General features: G+C 36.6%; 1 long non-coding RNA gene across 1 annotated transcript in view; it reads right to left on the bottom strand.

Annotated features, from left to right (window-relative positions):
- The window catches only part of LOC311304706, a 41,285-nt gene that overhangs the window by 11,309 nt on the left and 8,376 nt on the right, over positions 1 to 21,600 (bottom strand). Inside the window, exons 3-4 of the long non-coding RNA XR_014629942.1 lie at positions 1,646 to 1,795; positions 407 to 499 (exon numbers count right to left, since the gene is read on the bottom strand). This is a non-coding gene — a long non-coding RNA (uncharacterized lncRNA). The remainder of the gene's footprint in view (positions 1 to 406; positions 500 to 1,645; positions 1,796 to 21,600) is intronic.

Genomic DNA, 21,600 nt, shown 5'->3' with positions numbered 1-21,600 from the left:
GACAAGCTGATACGTCCTGTTGCACTCAAACATCCATGCACTTCCCTGTAGAACACCTAAAAAGCCCTCAGTAGCTAAACTAGCTGGATATCAAGGTTATAAAACATGTAACAGACGCTAATCTTTAATGACATTTCCGTGATAATTAAAGCTTGTTGTGTTTTGCATGACAGGTGCTGGTCAGGTCTTTCATGAGTGAATTATAGACTATAAAACAAGACATGAGAGGGTTTGTGTGATGTCACATCACAGGTATGAGACACATCTGATTCAAAGTGTTTAAAATAGCATTTATGACTTATAAAAAATAAAAATTGTAGCACACTAGAAAAGTATTTCATCTACTGAATTAACTTGAATACTTCAATGATTAAAATGTAAAGGCAAACAAAAATCCATTACATACCAAAGTCGTCTACATGTCTGTATGCCTCCTGTTCCATTAGTCAATCTCAATGGTGCCCAAGAAATACAATAGCTGATTGGCTTGCCATCCCATCTGCCGGAAGATAAACTGCATATGAATGAACACATACTTAAAACAGTGAATGAAATAATAATAGAAAACTATCTGCAAAAATCATCCATCCAAAATACCGTATTTTTGCCTATTGTGTTGATTATGATCACAGGGGCCTTTACTAATTGTAATTAAAGGTGCAATCTGTACATTTCTGAGATTAATATAATATTTTTTTGGCCTGGTTTAACAGATAGGGCTTACATCAAGCCATGACCTTAGTTTAATTAGGACATTAAAGTAGCTTTCATAAACATGCCTTAGAAAAAACATTACTGGTGTGCATCTTAACACAAAACAATGGCAGTGACATATTTTAAGTTGCTTTCAGTTAAAACATAAGCCTTGTCTGCGAAACTGTATGAGTTTTATGATTTTTGAAACAAAAATATTAAGCAGCACAATTGATTTTAATATTGAAAATCGCATTTTTGACACTGGCATCAAATCAGCATATTAGAATAATGATTTCTAGAGGATCATGTGACACTGAAGACTGGAGTAATGATGCTGAAAATTCAGCTCTGTCATCACAGGAATAAATTACAATTTGAAAATATATTGAAATAGAAATCAGTTATTTTAAATTGTAATAACATTTCCACAATATTAACGTTTTACTGTATTTTTGCTCCAATAAATGCAGCTGTGGTTAACATAAAAAAATCTTACCGCCCCAAACTTTTGAATGGAACGTAGTGTTTTCTCTCATACAAAGCACATCGTTGTGTCGATGTTTGTTTTACACTTTATAAAGGCACAAATATCCATTTAACACAAATGTGGTCTACTGTATTAAGTATTAATTATTAATTTACAGATAATTATTGATTTACAGATAGAAAACAGTACATAATTTGAATCATTTCTAAAAAGAATTAACTTATGTGTAGGCTTTTTAATAATCAAAAAACTACTTAATGCACTTTAAATGGAACATTGAAATATTGTTTGCCAACACATCACAGAGGAACTGGCACGGAAAGTCCCTAGGACAGTGTAACAGTGCTCTCTGACCCTGTGTGGTGGTCTACGAGACAGAGGGGGTCAAAAGAAAAGTCTAGATGTGGCTCTGAAGTTGAAAGTCTATGGGGTTTCTGAGCAGCCCTGTTTGATGTAGCTCACCACGGTTGCTGCTGCCGCACGCCTGTGAAGATGTTTTTGTGTGATGGCAGCTGGAGACTCAATCGCCCTCTCTCTCACAGAGAAATCTGCATGACCCATTCTGATTGAGGAAACAGCGTTATGAGGGTCTTGACCCAGAGCTGGAAAATGCTGTGGGAGTTTGAGATGGTGACAGATAATGAGTACAGATCTTCTAGGGATAGTCTTCACTTAAAGGTTTTTTTTTTTGCTTCTTATATTAAAATCACAGACCTTTATACAGATACATTTTTTACATTTAGCAGTCACTTATATATTGCATTCACAATATACATTTTTAGTTCATGCATTCTCAAGCCATAATCTTGATAGCATGGCTAACGATTACCCTAAATTTAAAAGAAACATACAGTATATAGGCTTTTCTATGCTAGGTTTTGTTTTGAACTTTCAGCAAAGTAACAATTGTTTTCATACTGCAATAATTTAAATAATCAAAAATGATGTCTCCCTCATTATATAGGCCTATATGTAGGTATACTGTATTATATCTATATGGTATGTGTGTGTGTGTGTGTGTGTGTGTGTGTGTGTGTGTGTGTGTGTGTGTGTGTGTGTGTGTGTGTGTACATGCATGTGTGTGTATATATATTTGGGATAGTTACATCAAAATGTATTCCCTTATAGTTACAATTTACTTCATAAAAAGGTATTAATTTAAGTAATCCAAGCACCACAAAGGAATGTAATCTGAGGACATTTGAATTCCTTCAAGGTCACATATGTAAAGTCAAGTAAAAAGCAAAATTTAGGAGAACGATTGCAAAACTGCATACCCACACACACACACACACACACACAGTGTATACAATATGCACGTAGGGTCGTAGCAGGCTATGTAAAAATACTCAATTAAAATGTTGTAAAAATATGAAGTTTCGAACATGACATTTAGCATAATTTCGGCAAAAGTAAATTGTGTGAAAACGAATTATTGTCTCTTGCAGTTTGAAAAGTTTGCAGCTTCTGTGCCACAATGTAAATACGCATTAGACTAGCCAAAATCCCGCTCTTTGGTAAATAAGGAAACAAGGGCCGGAGCTCAGAGAGGTCTGACCATCCGAGCGGCTTCTGCTGCGGTGTCCGAGGCTGCAGCGGCCGGTGTCGGTGGTGCTGTTAAAGCCGGTGAAGGGAGTGAGGCAGAGGGGGGTTATCGTCTCTCTGTGGGGAAAATAACAGCCCCAAGGTAGACCGCGGCAAACAGGAAGGGTGTGGACAGGATCCGAGCGCAGCTGCTGCCGCTGAGCAGCGTCTGTTCCCTCTGACTTTGATGTGTGGGCACACCGTGCTCTGTGCCACGAGATAAACACTCTGGGAGCGAGGAATTGTTTGTGTTACGCATAGCTCCGTAATGACATGCAGCCTGTGAGAAAGTCAACTGCCGCCGACAGACCCGCGGGAAGCACGTGTGGAGACCGTGACCCTGAGCTAATTGATGAGTGCATGATGTCATTGATGAGTCATCGGTGGCTCCTTTATTACCTAATTTTAAATTGAACCATTGCATTGGTTTGTATTGTGATCTAATATAGAAATAATACTTTTTCAAATTATCATTATTATTTTTAATTGCCCTTCCTCTGAAGCAGTTCCTTTTCTGCTAATGCCGCCATGCTATTTATTGTAAAATCTTAACCAAATGGCTAGTGTACCTGCCTTTATTCATGTTCTAATCAATAAAATAAAGTCATTTATTTTACTCTTTTTTCTATTTTTTTTAACATAAAATTGCTGAGAATAAATTGGGTTGCTATGACAATTCACGTTGACTTTAAATTTATTTATTTAATTTTTGTTTTAATATGCATATAGTATTCTCACCTCCACTGTTTAAACATTTTACTGTTACTTTGATAGCATGGCTAACAATTACCCTAAATTTGAAAGAAACATATAGGCTATATTATGTTGTTAGCTTTTGTTTTAAACTTTCAACTAAGTAACAAAGTAACAACTGTTTTCATATTGCATCCCGTACATTCACCTTGGGAATACTGGATGTGGTGAAAGACTTGTGGCATTGACTGGGAGGGAGGCGGACATTCTTCAAGGGTCTAAATAAAGTCTGTGAGACACTCTTTCTCATGAGGCCGGCATGTTGACTCATGAAGCATCAACAGAGGGCAGAGTGTGTGTGGCCTTAAATCAATGCTCAGCATTTGAAACAGAGTCTGTCTGACAGAAAACAAGTGACTGGTTTAGTGTTAGCAAAGCACTGCATGATCATATGGAAATAACCATATGAGTAGGCCTGCAGTTCTGCATGCTGCATGTTAGACTAAGGGCTCTCTTCCAAATGGAGGGTTGCCGGTTGTTTGGCTTCATCCCTCATTGGTCATCAATGGTCAGTTAGACCCCTGGCTTTTTAAATAGGCCCCTGGGGTACTAAAAAAGCAATTACGAACAAGTCAGTTTGCTCAGTCTGTTTCAAGTACTTTTAAAGTTTATTTTAGTGACACAGTGCAGAAATAGGCCACAAAAGAGAACCTGAAATTCTTAAATTATTGTCATTATTATAAATTATTATTCATAATAATTATAATTATAATAATAAATGGTAATTGCAAGTTGCAAAAACCTTCAGATCATGATTATCAAGGTAAAACTAATTATTGTATGAGCTATTTTGTTTTACACGTTTTAAATGAGGTTTGCGATTTTTACAACCTGATTTTTGATTGTGTAATTTCAATAAGCAACTTCATTTATTAACACACACACACGCACGCGCACGCACACACACACACACTATATATATATATATATATATATATATATATACACACACAGTATGTATAAATATGAATCAAATATAACTTAACTTTAACTTCTGTAAAAATATATATCTTTTAAATAAAATGTATATATACATACAAACAATTGAACAGATAATTCAATATATTTTAATTGCACATATATCTACCTATAATACATTTATTATCAATTCAAAGTGCCTAATGTCTTTTTAAACCTTGATTTACATTTACCTTTGATGCTTAAAGTAGGTAGCTACTTCATGTTGAATCGCTAATCTTATCAGTCACAGAAATGTCATAGTAAGACTTTTAGTGTTTGACTGGTCAACATTCACTGACGGGAAAAAAGAGGCGAGACGTAAATGTTTTTTTTTTTTTTATATATATATAAGAACTATACTTCGCTCATTAATTGTGGTCAGTTTTCCAGAGATCAGTGCATCAATGTCAGTATCAATGTCCTTCAACACAATGTCTGTTTAATGCTGAATACAAGCTTTTCAGAGCCAGACCTCTCTTCCTCTGGCACTCTCCATTGTCATTTTCACTCTCTGGCTTGTGACACTTTTGTGGTCTACTGAGTAGACAATGGTTTTTTTGAGCCATTGTTTGGGTCTATTTATAAAGCGAGAGAGCGGTGAGAGGCAAACAAGCTCTCAGGTCCCATAGGTATTGCTGTAACCAGTGTTTCCAAAGACGTTTGTGTGCCATAAACCTCTAATTAGGTAATTGGGAATAATGGAATATTGTATTTGTTTTGACTAGTCATCATGAGTTCCCCGTTATTTTGTGGTATTGCATGAAATCAAGAACATGCAGCACTGGGAGATTGTTGAAGAATATAACTTTTTTTACAATTCATATTTATAATCAACAGACATACAACACACACTGCTATGGGAACCAACTCGCAAAGCTTAAAAAACCTGTAGTCTGCACAGTTGAAAATGTTAAATATGATCTGTCAGACATAGTTATACAGTACAGCATAAAAGCAATGCAGACAGCGGTGCCAGCGCAGGAATGGTTTCACAAGCCAGTGATTTGTTATTATAATGAAATCAGAAATATTCATTACAAATTACCATCGCAATAGGGCTTTTGGCTAGCTGCTTGCCATTTCCATATTTAAATCGGCCATATAAACCTAAATCTTATTGACAGTGCATGACAGAAGTGTGTAATTCGGTCACGTTTGATGAAGAAAAGCTCGATTATTTGAGTTCATGGACTACATCGCTGTCTTTCAGGCATGTACAAAACCCTGGCCCACTTAGAATGAGAGAGGGTGGTTCGCTTTCGGGCACAATGGGCCAAGCCCGTCAGTGCAGTGCACAATTATGCAAAATCAACCAGCTACTTACACGACTCGGGCCTTTATTTGCGTGACCTCAGCGTGTCAGAGCATGCATTGTAGCTTTGCAACCCCACACGTTCCAGAGATGCAAGCAGTGGGGTGCAGGATGCAGAGTCTTAGCTCTTGCACATTCCTGTGAGGAACGCAGGGTGTGTGGGAAAGACCTTGAGGTTGGATCAGCTGATTCATCCTCATGTTTAATTCTTGGTACAGTTTCCATTTGTACTGGGGGTCTGGCTCCATCACACAGGGTTCAGCTCGATCAGAATGTAGACAGTGGCTGCCGTGACTTCTAAATTGCTTTGATTGTGCTCATGCAAATGCATGTAGGATCCTAAATAAAATGGCCTTTGTATGTTGAATTGAGTTTCAAAGACTCAGTGAGAGATATACCGGGACCACCACCACACTAATCAAAGCGAAAATAACTGGGGCCTTTTAGAGAAAGGCCTGAACAAGTCAATGAGAGGGCTTAACTGATCTCTATTTCTTTTAAGGCATTAGAAACGGCCTTTTTTCACCGTTCGTAAACAAGTCATAGATATTAAGAAGAAAAAAGAGCAGCACCATAAATCAATTTGTGTGCAAATATATTTTCGCAAAATGTTTGTTGAGTTTTAGCGTTAATGTGGAATCTTTTCAAATTAGCATCCTTAAATTATACTTTAATTAGTGAGTGAGAGTGTGACAGTGGAAATTAGAGCGTCTCAATGACGCACGAGAATAAGCCGAGGGAGTTCGCCGCTCAAACGACTGTGAGAATTGTGTGGATGCTAAGAATGTAATTATGCATTCCATGAAAGAAAATGCTTGCGGTGGGTCAGTGATGACTTACTTGTCATTTAACAATAACCATTTTAGTCTGCAAGAGCTAAAAGATTTCTCAGACAGCACTCTGGGCAACAAATCTGGCTAAATGTACAGTAACAAAAAAACAAAAAAACAACTGGCAGCTATAGCCTAGTTGTCAAAATTACATTGACAACATCATCAGTACTGATATAAAGTTAATATATCCACATACGTCAATGACTAAAATCTGCTTTGCACCCTAAAATATACTAATTACCAAAATAAGTAGTAAAATAGAGGGCCACAAGATAAAAATGGATTATGAACAATGGCTAAAAACCACATAGTCTGAGCAATGTGTTGAACAAAAAAACTGATACACTAATGCTATAAACAATAACTAAACATAACAACTTAATGTACAAAAATAAAATGATACATTTTTTTAATAAAATATCATTAAACTTGATGTGAACATCCTTTTACTGTTTTTCACCGCAATTCCTACTTACAGTAATACCGTTTACTGAATTTTACAGTATAATTATTGTCATGATAAACTTAATATAATTTTTTCACCGATTGAGGAAAAATAACTTACAGTTAACCAATTAACTGGACTTTTTTTTTCTGTAGCATCTTACAATTGGTCCCTTAAAACAAATACAATTCTGAACATTTTACAGTACATTATTTTAGTATCATTTCTTGAAAAGATAGAACGAGGTGTAATTATTGGTTGTAGGCAAAATTCATGGATTTTGTGACATTGCAATTTGGTGAAAGAGCAGAAAGAGCTCAATGGTTGGACAGAAACCAATAAGTTTAATTTAAAAATGTAACATTTTATTTCAGAAAATAAATGTTTTATTTATTACTAAAATGGACAGAACTTGTAAAAATTTTTTTTTTAAAGATCAGTCCAAGAACAATCTGTAAATTCTATTATCTGCATGTTTAAACCGTCAGCACATGAACTCATTGTAAATAAATTATCTTTTACCGCAAAGCTTGCTAAATGTAAACTGCTCTAACCACAAAGCCCCCTGTCACTCTGGTGGTTGGCTCACATAACTAATGATCACATGACCGGGGAGCAGGTGAGCATATGCTCCCACCACCTGTTTAATATTTAACAGTGGGAACGAGGACTTTGAGGAAGCCCCATGGCATCTGCAGTGTCTGTGTTTCTGTGGTAACGTGATTGTTAGTGCTTGTTGGAAGGCACAAGGTCCAACACAACACAATTAGGCTGGCTGGCAGCAGAGGAGCGAGCTAATGCTGATTATAATTACGTGTTGATCTCATCGCCTCCTCCTCCATCAACAGGCTCGTTTAAAAACAGATATCCGTTAGGATTGTTTTCACACGGAGTTCCCGAACGAGACTGCAGTGATGATGTTGCACTGGACATTTCGCTTTTGTCGAACACAAAGACTGCCATCACAGTGCTAATTATTCAATATCACCTGTGCATCAATGATCGATCAAATATTTTTAACAAAGTAATAAAATGTGAAAATCATTCTCTATTCACTGATAGAAACTAGCAATCTAATCAAACTTTTTTTGTTGTTGTTGTTGCAAGAAACAAGTAATTTTTAATGAATTTTAATATAAATTTTGGTAAGACTTTAGTTTAGGGTCCAATTCTCACTAGTTGCATGTTAGCTTGCAAATTACTTGGATATTGGCTGTTTATTAGTACTTGCAAAGCACATATTAATGCTTTATTCTGCATGACCTTATTCTGTATCCTTAATCCTATCCCATTCCTAAACTTAACAACTGCCTTATTAAGTTTAGGAGTTTATTAAGGCAAAATTCGTAGTTAATAGTTATAGTGAGAATTATACTCTAAAGTGTGACCTAAATTGTATATAACAATGACATAAATACAAACAACATTCATAAAAAAGTAATAATATTTTGTATTATATTGTGTCTGTTCATATGTTTCATGCAGACAAATACACAGGTGAAACTCGAAAAATTAGAATATCGTGCAAAATTACATGCAAAGTGAGATATTTCAAGCCTTTATTTGTTAGAATTTTGATGATTATGGCTTACAGCTTATGAACATTTTCAGAATTATAACAAATAATGGCTTGAAATATCTCACTTTGCATGCAATGAGTCTATATATTAGTTTCACCTTTTAAGTTGAATTACTGAAATAAATGAACTTTTGCACTGAACTTTTCGAGTTTCACCTGTACATACAAATTAAACACATTCTAAATTAACAATACTTTTTATTTCATAAATATATGTTTGAAATTATGTATTTTAATATACAATGTATTATTAAATATTATTTATTTACATAAATGTACAAACATCATCAAACTCATACATTTACAGAATAAAAAATATGTAAAAAAATGTATATATATATATATATATAGAGAGAGAGAGAGAGAGAGAGAGAGAGAGAGAGAGAGAGAGAGAGAGAGAGAGAGACAGACAGACAGACAGACAGACAGACAGACAGACAGACAGACAGACAGACAGACAGACAGACAGACAGACAGAGAGCTAGGTTTACATTCTAAAATAACACACATCATCAATCACATAAGCAAAAACATATTTGTGCTGTTCAGTGCCTTACATCTGTAATCATCAACAACTTTTCAGCTCTGAACTGTGCTCAAGTCAAACAAGCATCACATACAGCTGTCTGAGTTTATTTTTCCAAACCACAGATGAAAAGAGTGACTTTAACAAATTATGGTTCTTCTGCCCAGGAGTGGTGAGTGTGACATGCTTTCATGACATGCCTTCCCTATAAATGTGAGCCAAGTACCCAACCAGAGACAAAACATCAGCTCTTGGCAGGTTACAAGGCTCTCTGCAGTAAGTACCTGTGGGGGTGAGCGACCAGAGCTGGAGAAAGCTAATGTGAGTCCTTCAGGGAACCTCTGCTTTGAACTGGGGTCCTGCCCACACCAGAGCTTCCTTCGCGGAGAGCTCGGGCTGTGCCAATTTGGCATCCTCCCGTACTCACACTGCTCCGCACTGACAGTTAAATTGATTCTGGCACTGCGTCGTGCCACCTGCAGCTAGCCCTCTCCTCACCCATGCGAGGTCCTGTCAAACCAGTCTACTGTCACAGGCAGTGGTGCACGCTTTTCAAAGAGTTGGCTGCAGATGTTAACTCAAGTGGGAAAACGTTTTTGTTTAAAATTATGATGAGGTTTTTGTTGCCTTGACAGATTCAGATCACAAGATGCTTAAAACGAGTGCAATTTGAGATTAGCTTGACACAAATTTCCAGGCAACTACAAGGGTCTCATAAACTATGTTTCATCCAAAGTTGCGAATTTAACTATAATATAATATAATATAATATAACTACTATGAATATCGCATAAAACATTTGCAAATAAAGCACTCTTGTGTTCAAGAGAACAAAATTGTCTCTTTCTGGGAAACTGGTGCAAAATATCTGTAATAAAAATGGACGTTTCTGCAATTAAAGAAGCCACTGTGTCTCTTTTTTGTGCATCACGCAGACTTGTGCCTCAGAGGCGGACGACCGGCGTTTGGGACAGGTCTGGGAGATAAATACTCAATGACTTGGTTTCATAGTGATCAAACCAACATTTGAGATGCTGTGCAACTGGTTAGTCCAGTTCAGAAAAGTCATGAGTTTTTGCTGTGCATTGAGGGATTTATTCGGTAAATGTGTTTCCATCGTCGTCTTATTGGATAACAAAAAATTATTCTGCATACCTCATATCCCAAATGATGCACATTAGGATATCCCAAGAGGTGGATGGAAACATAGCTATATTGCATTCATTCCAATTCAATCTTTCTCAAAGAACAACAAGATCAAAATAAAATAAGTATTGAAGAGCTTCGAATTGATGGTTAATGGATAGACATGCAGAACATCTGCCAGTCAAAGTTCCTGGGTCTGGGAAAGTATTCTCTATGAAAGAAGACCTTCATAAATGTCACATCTCTCTGATTCCCATCACATCTAAAATAAGAAGCATGAGAAGTGACGGATATTGGCTACTTTCATCTTTTCGAACAATACTGAATCTCTGTATGGGAGACAGCCTTCATGCCTTAATTGAATTACCATCCTGTTATCGGTCTGTGGGATACTGAATGTGCCATACTATGGTGATTCAGACAGTGGCCAACTTCTCCAACCATTTTCCCATGTCTCGACGCAAGTGAATTGGCACAGGTCCTCAATGTTTTCCCCCTTAGCAATCAGAATTTTTTTGGTCAAGTTGAATGTGTTGAATGATTGAGTTACTGAACATGTTTTATTTTCTGACCAGGCACCCCATTGGGAGTAGCCCCTTGTCCTCAAGCATACGTTGGGTTACTAATAAGACTAAACGTTCGTGCTGGGATAATAGGCCCTTGACAAGTAGAAAGCATAACAACCACAGCAGTCACTTCCTGATCGGTCTTAAGAGCTCTGGTCTTGCAGGCCAGCGTGTTTGGTTGCTGGGCATTGAGTGAGTTTAAAAAAAAAAAAACCAGATTAATCTACCGTCTACACATTTCTGCCTGTCACTTATCTCTTATCAGAGAAGGGCTGGGTCTTTTCCCTTACAGGTTCACCAGATGAAATAATACTGGAGTGCTGCAGATTTTGGGTGGGGTGGGAGACAACGAACAAATGACTCTGATTCTATACACAGTCACACTTACTAGCTGGAATCTCACGCACATCTGGTGCAGATATGATATATCTTAGTTATTCGATGCATTTGGAGTGTTCGGATGCTTGAACTTTATGAAATGCATTCTTACAACAATATGGCAAATGTTTAGAAGCACAAAAATATGTGTCTGATTGTGAGCTGTCAAACAACTATGACAGCCCCTTCACCAATCTACCTCCTCACCCCGAGGACTTTAAACAAGGTAAATGTATGTAAAATATTGAAATTAGAAAAACAAAAATTCAATAAATGTCATTAAAAAAAACTACTAAATATTAGCTACATATTCAAAAAAAATGTTCATAAAAAGATTGATATACATATTTTTTTAAGAGATAGGGATACGAAATCATAGTTTTTGTGTCCTATAAAAAATTATATATAATATTTTATGTTATAAATAATTGTGTTATATTACTTATTTTTATATAAAATGTAATAATAAACAAATTAGATTTGTAAAATAAGTAAATGAAAGATATAGGGATACAAAGAGGGTGACACTTTCTTAATTTTTGTCTCCTATAAAAAAATTATATACTGTATATATATTATATTTTATGTTATATTTTTTAATATGACATTTTTATGCAAAATGAAATATAAAACAAATTCCTTTTTTATATATATTTTTTTTATATATATGTAATACATTTTATTTATTTAGTGCCTTTACTCATCTCGGGATTATTTAAAGATTACTTAAATGCACACAACGCAAACATTAAGAAAGATTTGTGGATTTGTGTCAACTCCTCTGGAGAGCCAGGGATAATTGTGTGTGATCTTATGAATGAGAGTTATTCATTTTACAAACCAAGAGGAAAAATGGTGGGAGGTAAGTCAAACTCTTTTTATTTATTTTTTTGCCTAATGAAAATCATCACAAGAGAGGTTGTTTGGAAAGCCAAATGGATGATAACATATGGTTTAGGCCAGGAACATAACAGTGGATATTTTGTTGTTATTTATGAACTCTAGACATCTATGGGGTCCTATTATGCCCTTTTACGATTTTGTTTTTGGGGTGTACTTAAAAAAAAAAAAAACTCATTATTTTTCACATATTTTACATTATTACAGCTCCTCTCTCCCCACAGTCTTTCTCAGACGCATCGTCTAGGTCCTGTTTCGATGAAGCCCTTCCATCCGAAATACGAACAGTGCTGTGATTGGTTAGCTGGCCCAGTGTGTTGTGTTTGGGGCGTGTTCGGGAAACGTTCGGCCCATAACTCCATAACTGCGAGTTCTTCTCTAGTGTTAATGTAAATATTACGGATGGCGTAAATTTCTAAACCAATTCGAGCCTGATTCAGACCCTGACAATGTTAAAAAACAAGAGGACTGTGCAGAACGAATTTCATGCACGGACATTGCAAGCACGGATTTCACAGGACGTTTCAGAGTGGTGTTTTTTTTGTAATTAATACATTATAGATATTATCCACCCTTTAATTGTGATATTTGTCAGAAAACTAAAGTAACAAACAGTAATCGGTTAAAATTCCTAAGGAGCAGTGAACTGTCTTACAAAAGCGAGAGCTTACAGAAGCAACAGAAAACAAGCTGTTCTCCATAAAATATGTTAGGGTTACAATGTTCAGGAACAGTGTTCAAAATAAATTTTAACCACTGTAAGTTTGTCTGCCTTAAGAAGGCCAAACAAAGGGGTTTTGAAACCGGTGTGGGAAAAAAAAAGCATCTCTTTGACATTCGCAGAAACTCAACCAAGCCTCGTCCCTTTTTTATGTTATCTGTGGGCGGGGATTATTTAAATGAGTAACATTATGACTTTATAAGCAAACGCATTGAAGTCCAAACAAGCCGTTCGTTGTAGTTCTTGGAAAGTGGATTCTGTTAAATAAAATATCTCCCTTTGGAGTGTACTTAGAGCATAAAAAAGATCTGCAAGGTTACAGGACAAAGCTCAAACAGCAACATTACACAATAGCTAAAGTTGAAGAACTGGAAAAGAATAATAGGATTCCTTTAAGATTAAGTTAATGTATCTACAGCCTCTGATACCCTGTGTTTATATCTGTAGGCTTTGCTCGTGTCCTTAGCTCTGTGGCTTGAAGACATGAAATATTACATTCTTATGCTGAGGACACACTTAACGACTATAGCTGAAACATTCTAAGACTGAACTGAACACACTTACAGACTGTTTCCAACGACTGGAGCAGATTTTAAACACGACTGTGAACACCGACTGAACGCAACTGTGTCTGACTATGCGCGTTTGGACATGATCAGTCAAAAGTATCAAATTAAATTCATAATCGGCCTTACAGTCGTTAAGTGTATCCGCGGCTTTAGGGAAAGGCACTAAACATGTAACAGACAACTGCCTGCACAACAAGGAAACTAATAAGCTAAAGCCAGCTGCCCTTAACCCATTTTTTAATACAGATTTTCAGTTGTTAGCTTCATTTTAATAAACATTACAAAAGTTGAGATGAAGAAGAAGTTGTGCACCTATGTCGGAGAGCGTATTAACACCTTTCCAATTCAACTTCTTGCTTGCCGAGTCAATGGCCTAACCAACTGGTTTGACCATTCTTTGAAATAAGAAATGGTTCTTGAGCTCTAAATCAGCATGTTAGAATGATTTCTGAAGGATCATGTGACACTGAAGATTGGAGTAATGATTCTGAAAATTCAGCGTTGCCATCATAGGAATAAATAAAATTGCACAATATATTAAAATAGAAAAATATTTTAAATTGTAATAATATTTCACAATATAACCATTTTTACTGTATTTTTGATCCAATAAAGGCAGACGTTGTGAGCAAACAAAAAATCTTACCAACCGCAAACTTTTGAACAGTAGTGCATATATTATAATATTATTTCATATATTACCACATACTACTGAAATAAATATGCACTCTTTTTCTTCTTCTTTTTTGCAGCGTGAAACATGCCATAAACACATTGGTCTATGTACGCTGTAGACATCAAGGCAGCTCACTAATCTCAGTGTCCATGAAGGAAGGATATAAAAAAAATCCCTCAACCCACGCACACACACACACACACAGACACACACACACACACACACACACACACACACACACACACACACACACACGTCAAACACTCAAAGTGGTCAAACACTCTAATGTCCCGGTCTCTATGATGTTCAGACACTCACTATCTCTGTGAAGTCCTTCTCTCACACACACAAATGCTCCTGTTTCACACACAACGCTGTGTCTCACACACAGCTCTCCCTTTCTTTAATCTCTCCAACCACCTCCCCCAAAAACACTCCTCAGCACGTACACACTCTGCAGACCTCCCTCAGAGCTTGTACTCATCTCATCTCTGAAATGCATGAAAATAAGTTTGAAAGTAACTGAGAGGGAGAGATGGGAAAGGTGAAAAGAGGATGGAGAGACATGAGACGAGTGGGACTTGAGCTGTGAGAGGCTAGAGAGAAATAACGAGAGATGGAGAGAAAGAGAGAAAAGAGGCAGGGCAACTGCAGGGTTAAGTGTATCTGGAAGGGAGAGAAAGCTGTAGCAATGTCCAGCTCGCAAATTAATTGTTCATTCGAGTAAATCTTTTCAATTAATCAGTTGAACCGGTTCGCATAATCAGTCTGAATGATTCGTTCAAGTAAAAATGACAGCAGCAAAGTGTTGTTGGTGTTAACTAAAAATAAAACTATATATAAAAAAAAAATTCGTTAATAAAAAAAAAGAAAAAAAAAAAATTATATGAAAAACTTAAAAACATAAATGAAAATTAGACATGATGCTTTGGCAACTATGATTAAGCACTAAAATGACTAAAAACAATAACAAATAAAAATAAATTAAGGCTAAATAGATTTTTTTTTTAATAAAAGCTTTTTAATGACAAAAGTACATAACACAATTACTAAAACTTACACTAACATTAAAAAAATACAGAAAATATAAAAATAAAAGTTAGTTCAAAATATGATTATATGCTATATTATATAAATAATACCAAAATAATACTGTTTCGAACTTGCCAACTTCCAATCATCCCGGGTTAACTACTCGCCATGTGACAACTGTGTTGTTAACCACTCGCTGACTCAGTGAAACAAGAACATTTTCATTCAAACATGTTCATCTTCATCCATGTTTATGAGTCACCCAGTCACTGAACTGTGAACCGCTTCTTTCGGTTTGATTCATAAAGAGAGTCGAGAATGGATGAGTAAGCATGTCGAGTGAAACGAGGATTTGACTGTTGGAACAGAACAGAAATAATGTATAAAAGAAACTGGAAATATGTTTAAGAAGGGACAGCTGGAGCATTTTCTGAAAGACAGAAAAAATTAATAATGTAATGCATATGGCTTTATTGGAATGATTAAAGAACCACTGAATTGATTCCTTTGAATCGTTTCATTGTTTCATTGCTCAGAAGATCCGATTCACTGAAATGAATTGAACGTCCCATCGCTACAGTGAAAGGGAAAAGTAATGGCTTTCCTCCAGAACTCTCTCCTCCACCCTCTCTCAGGGTTGTTCTCATGGCTCTTTGGCCAGGGAGGGAGAGGAGCATCGCTGACTTTCTCGGCCCCTGTGCACAAACCACAGAGAGCTTTTTGTGATGGGAGCCCACGCCTGTCACTTGCATTCGATCCTCCCGGACACGCTGCAGTGGCGGCCTACCGGGGTCGCCCCCAGGGCACCGATCAGGTGACCTTCCCACCACGTTCACAACTCCTTCAGCAGCAGGAACAACAGCATGTCTCTAGAGGCAGGCACACACGTATTTAACACACACACACACACACACACACACACACATCTTCCCTTTGTGGACTACATCCACGGTTAGATACATTAAAGCACACTCACACATGCACATGCTCACACACACACACACACACACGCACACTTCTCTTTCCCACGGATACACACTGTTCACTTCCCAAGCCTCATTAATTCAGTACATACAAAAAGTAACAAATAAAAAGTACATTCCTTTCTGAACTTAGGAATTAGCTCACATTCATATAGTACATTTACAGGATTGTCTTTATGTTGCTTCGGTGCTATTTTTTTAAACATGATTTATAAAATTAAGTACTCACCATTTAAAAAAACATGTTTAAAAATAGCACAGAAGCAGGCAATTCCCTGCGGTGCACACCTTCTATCTCCAGGCATCTTATGAGGAGACATTAAGTACGTCGGAATTACCTTCAATTTGTCTGATTTGACCATCTGGGATTCTCACTATCTGGATTGACTTCCTCCCATTCAAATTTGTTCTTGACTTCAATTCTTTGGAACTCTCCCATGCAGTGTGAATGAGTTACATGGACGCACTATGTCTTGGCCAGGGCACTGAGGGCTGAAGAGGGTCCGGCCCAGCCGATGAGCTTTCGTGATAGGCGCTCTCTGACTCCAGAATTGAGTTTCAGGACATTATGGACTGTTGATATCATCTCAGATGCTAGTGCTATACAGTTGAAATCTTAAATGATCAAAAAAATGACCAAGTTTCTGGAAATGATAAATACTGCTGGTTCTGGAGGAGAGAATTTCAGCACCTAAAGTGCATATTTTCATGATTTTGAACATTTGAGAAACTTAACTGTAGGTCAAAAGTGTCAACAACAACAATTTTTTTTTTTTTTTTATACATTCCTGAAAAAGTGTAATGATCTCTGATGTCTGCAGTGAAATAAATGAGATCATTGAGCTTTGTACTGTTTATCTGTGATAAAATATCAAATAAATCAATTTTAGAAAATATGAGGAGAAATGCTGAAATATTAGAAACAGATTTCAGTGTACTTAAAAAGTTCTAACCAAGACAAGTTTTGTATAAGAATATAATATTGCCACAACAACAACACACACAGAAACACACCTACCCATCACAAAAGGCCTTCTGCTATTTTAGATTTGCAAAAATAAATAAATAAATAAATTCTGTATGATTTATAAGATTGTTTCCCCATGGGGACCGAAAAAAAATCCCCACAAGGTCAAAATTGACTGGTATTGCTATACTTTTGGTCCCCGTAATGTAGGGAATACCAGGACCACACACACACACACACACGTTAATTTTAACCCTTGTGCATCCTTATGGACATTTTTGTCTTTTTCAGTTTTGTTTTTTTGATAATGTTAATGCTAACTGCATAAAATTTGGCACAGGTGTGTATTTTCATTGGAATTTTACTATTTCACCACAAAATCTATTTTGCAATAGGTACACAAGATAGTTCCTCTCAGCACCTTTTTAACAAAAATGTCCCCATTGAAATCCATTAAAACTGCAATTTTTGTGCACAGTGCACAGTCCTTATGGAGCACCCCCTATTGAAAATAAAAAGTAATGGCAATAAAATTGGTCTGCACTTGCTTCATAAAACCTGCAAGTAAAGTCATTGGGTTCAGATTCACGAGTATGCCTGTAAAAAAAATGTTCTTGCAAAAGGCAGGCTGGTGTTTTAGGGCCAGCACAATGAGTCTGTGCAGCAGTGTGCTCACAGCACTTCCCAGTGTTGTACTGAGAGATCCCCTCACTGATAAACAGTGCCCTCTCCACCCTTACACGTCTCTATCAAGATCTGGAACCGCTGCCACTTTAGTACCATTCCCACATTGGCCTGATGCGTATGCATGCAACGCACTAACACACTCCTCTACCACGTCCTCGCATTCAACATGCCCTTAGGAAATCCAAGGGAAGTTACAGTGCAGGCGGTTAAAGCAATGTACCAATGTAAAAATATCCCTTTGTGTGAGTGTTTTATCACATCTTTGGGTTTCTTTGCATGGTTTATAAGATTGATGGGTTGGACTGCGGTGTTAAATTGTTTTTAGGTTGTTTGCTCATAATACACTCCACTAATTAACATTTGATTAACAGTAACTCACTGCAGTGGAGGCTGTTATAGTGGAACATTAAGCCCCTCGGGAAACTGTGGATGGCAGAGTTTAATACTGGGAGGTGGTTGGAGTGAAGAATAAGAGAATATTTCATGAGATATATGTCGATTCTGCCGCTGTCAGATCAAACATCAGTCTAAAGATGTAGTGTAGTTCACCCAAAAATGAAAATTCTGTCAGCATTTACTCACCCAAAACTGTACAAGTTTCTTTCTTATGTGGAAAAATAAATGGGGGGAAATCAAGAGGGTCCAATTTTGTTTTGTATAGACAAAATAGTTAATATCTTTTTGTGTTCCACAGAAAAAAATAAAGTAATTTATATATACATTTAAATACACAACTGTTCATAAGTTTGGGGTTGGTAAGATTTGTTAATATTTTTTAAAGGGGTCATATAATGGTACATGCACTTTCACAAGTTGATTGTACTGAAATGTGTGTTGGCAGTGCCTGTACACAACCATCATAAAATGATAAAAATCCATCCAGTGTTTTTTTTTTTTAATCTTCTTCTATGTTTATAAGCTTGTGAGCGAGCTGTCAATCATAGTCCGCACAGACTGGCACGGTCATTGTTGATACGCTGGAGCACTGTCTATGAGCAGAATGGCGTCTAAGCGATTGTGGTGTTCTGCTCTTGGGTGTAATAGCGAACACAGCAGTCATGATGTTCCTAAATCCGAACCGCTGAAGACGTTGAAGACGTGAAGAGTTTTGTTTTCGAAGGGAATATTCCCCACGATCAACGTCAATGCTTTCATGTTTGCGCGAATCATTTCACACACCAGACTGCTTTACAAACGAGGGTCAGTATAAAGCTGGTTTTGCTAAGAAGCTGCTCCTGAAAAAAGGATCGGTACCAACTATTCGTGTTCCTGCTGCACCTCCAGAAGAAGAAGTGAGTGTAACGTTTTATTAACCTTTATATTAATTTATATTAATCTTTGCAAATTGCTTGCTGCACGCTTCACGATGAATGCGGCTGTTTACACTCAGGGTACATTACGGCATGTTTTCTATGTACGACGTTCTCAATATAATTCATAATCCCACGTTTATAATGAACAACGTGCTATGGTTATTGTGTTATTACAAACGGTGTACGCACAGAACAGAGGGGCGGGGTGAGCAAAGCTCATTATCATTTAAAGACACATGCACTTAAACGGCGTGCTGAAAACAGAGCTGTTTTTGACCAGGTAAAATTAGTGTTTTCTTACAATACTAATGAGAATTTTTAATTAAAGTATATTACAAACTTTTAATTTAGACCCTAAAGAATCATATTAGCTTGTACAAAAATGGCATTATATGACCCCTTTAAAGTAGTCTCTAATGCTCATAAAGGCTGCATTTATTTAATCAAAAATCTATAAAAACAGTAATATTGTGAATATTATTACAATTTAAAATAACGGTTTTCAATGTTATAAAATTTTCAAATGCAATTTATTCCTGTGATGATAAAGCTGAATTTCCAGCATCATTACTCCAGTCTTCAGTGTCACATGATCCTTCAGAAATCACTCTAATATGCTGCTCAAGAAACATTTATTTTTTATTTTAAAGTTGAAAACAGTTGTGTTGCTTAATATTTTTGTGGAAAGCGATATATATATATATTTTTCAGGATTCTTTGATGAAGAGAAAGCTCAAAAAAAGGGCCACATTTTAAATATCTTCACTGTCAATTTGAAACGCACCCTTGCTGAATAACAATCTTACTGGCCCTAACTTTTGAATGGTGTGTAAATTTAAAGTTTGTCACAGCTAAGAAAGTTAAAGAATTTTTTTTTAATTGATAAAATGTTTGACGTTTGAGAGATTAGACAGAACCAAATGAACTACAATCAAATCTACAAACATTACAACATGGAGAAAAAAAAGCTTTCAAAAGCTTTAGACCAAATAAAGGTCTAAAGATGAGGAAGACCAATAAGTAAGAGTGGCCAAAGCCAGATAAACATCCTTCTTAAACATTCTAGTCACAAACATGACTCTCATTCCTTTAACCAATGATTTACTGCTGTCATATCAGGGTGGAGAAGTCTGTCTGGAGGGGGAAAAAAGTGTCGCCCTTTCATGAAAAATGGAGATCTGTCGGAAACGTAGAGGGCGAGCGAGCAGAGCCATGGGGTTGCCGGTGTGCAGTGAGGAAGCGCAGGGGAAAGCCTGCATCTGGTCACTAATGAGCCGCTCACAGGCAGCGGCGTTCTCATCAGCTCTGTTTGTTTTCACAGGCCTCTCTGTGTCCACTCCACGATTGTTTTGCTTGGTAGGCCCTGCCGTCGTTCTCAGGCTCTCGGAGTCGGACCCTTATTTATCAAGCGACTGCCCTGTTTTTTTTTCTTTGCCTCGAATTCATTGGGCTAAATATAATCTCTCCTTCCTTCTCGCCCAGTCACTTGCGTTGTGACAGACAGTGGTTTCTCAGCAACATCGGTAAGAAGAGATAGATTGGGGGTGTTTCCCATTGCTTTAACCTTCTCTGGCTGTGGTCCAATGAATGCAACGCGAACAGGATGTAGTGCAAACATTCTCTCAAATGCGTGCGGTTGCTTTTTAGATGGGATTATTAGGATTAATAGCTCTAAAGTAAAAAAAAAAAAGAACTTCCTGAACTGGAACTATGAAGCTATGTTTTTTAGCTTAACTATGAAGTTATGTTTTTTTTATATACATGCTTTTTTTTTTAAAAAATGTATTGACAATGACCACAAAAACACCTTTTTGACTATTAAAGTTTGTTTAAAAATGTAAGTAATAATCCATTTTGTCATAATTGACCTTCATGTTGTTCCAAACCCATAAGACTTTTATCCTTGGCTTTAGTTTTCCATAAAATGCAAGAACAAAGTTTTGTTTTGCAGTAATCACTTGCCGATTGTGCATTATTCATCACACAGCAAAATTCATCTATTCAGCAAAAAAAAAAAAAAAAAAAAAAAAATGTATGGGGTTAATTTAAAAAATAATAAAAGTATCAACAGATAAGGAACTCCCGCACACTATCGTTGCAATTTAAAACTCCTGATGAAGGTCGTGTGACCGAAACGTTGTGTGTTAATAAATATTAATTTTAAATTGCAAGTAACGATAGTGTGTGGGAGTTCCTTATCTGTTGATACGACCTACCTGTTTGGTCTTATTATCCTACGCACCTATCACTTGCAGGTGTGCGATGGAGTTTGTTTACTAAAAATAATAAAAGTAAAAAATAAAAAAAACAAGTATGAAAAAAAAAGACCTTGGATGGACTGGCTATCTGCCCACTTACATTGTGTGGAAAAGAGCAGCCAGGACATTCTAAACAGCTAAACATTTCCATTTGTGTTAATCAAAAGTCATAGGATGAGATAGGGTGAGCAAACAATGACAGAATTTTAATTTGTGAGTGAACTATTTC

Source organism: Rutilus rutilus (assembly GCF_951802725.1).
Source record: "Rutilus rutilus genome assembly, chromosome: 15".
Classification (NCBI taxonomy): domain Eukaryota; kingdom Metazoa; phylum Chordata; class Actinopteri; order Cypriniformes; family Leuciscidae; genus Rutilus; species Rutilus rutilus.
The sequence above is the reverse complement of the archived record's forward strand: the minus strand, read 5'-3'. Positions and strand labels throughout refer to the sequence as shown.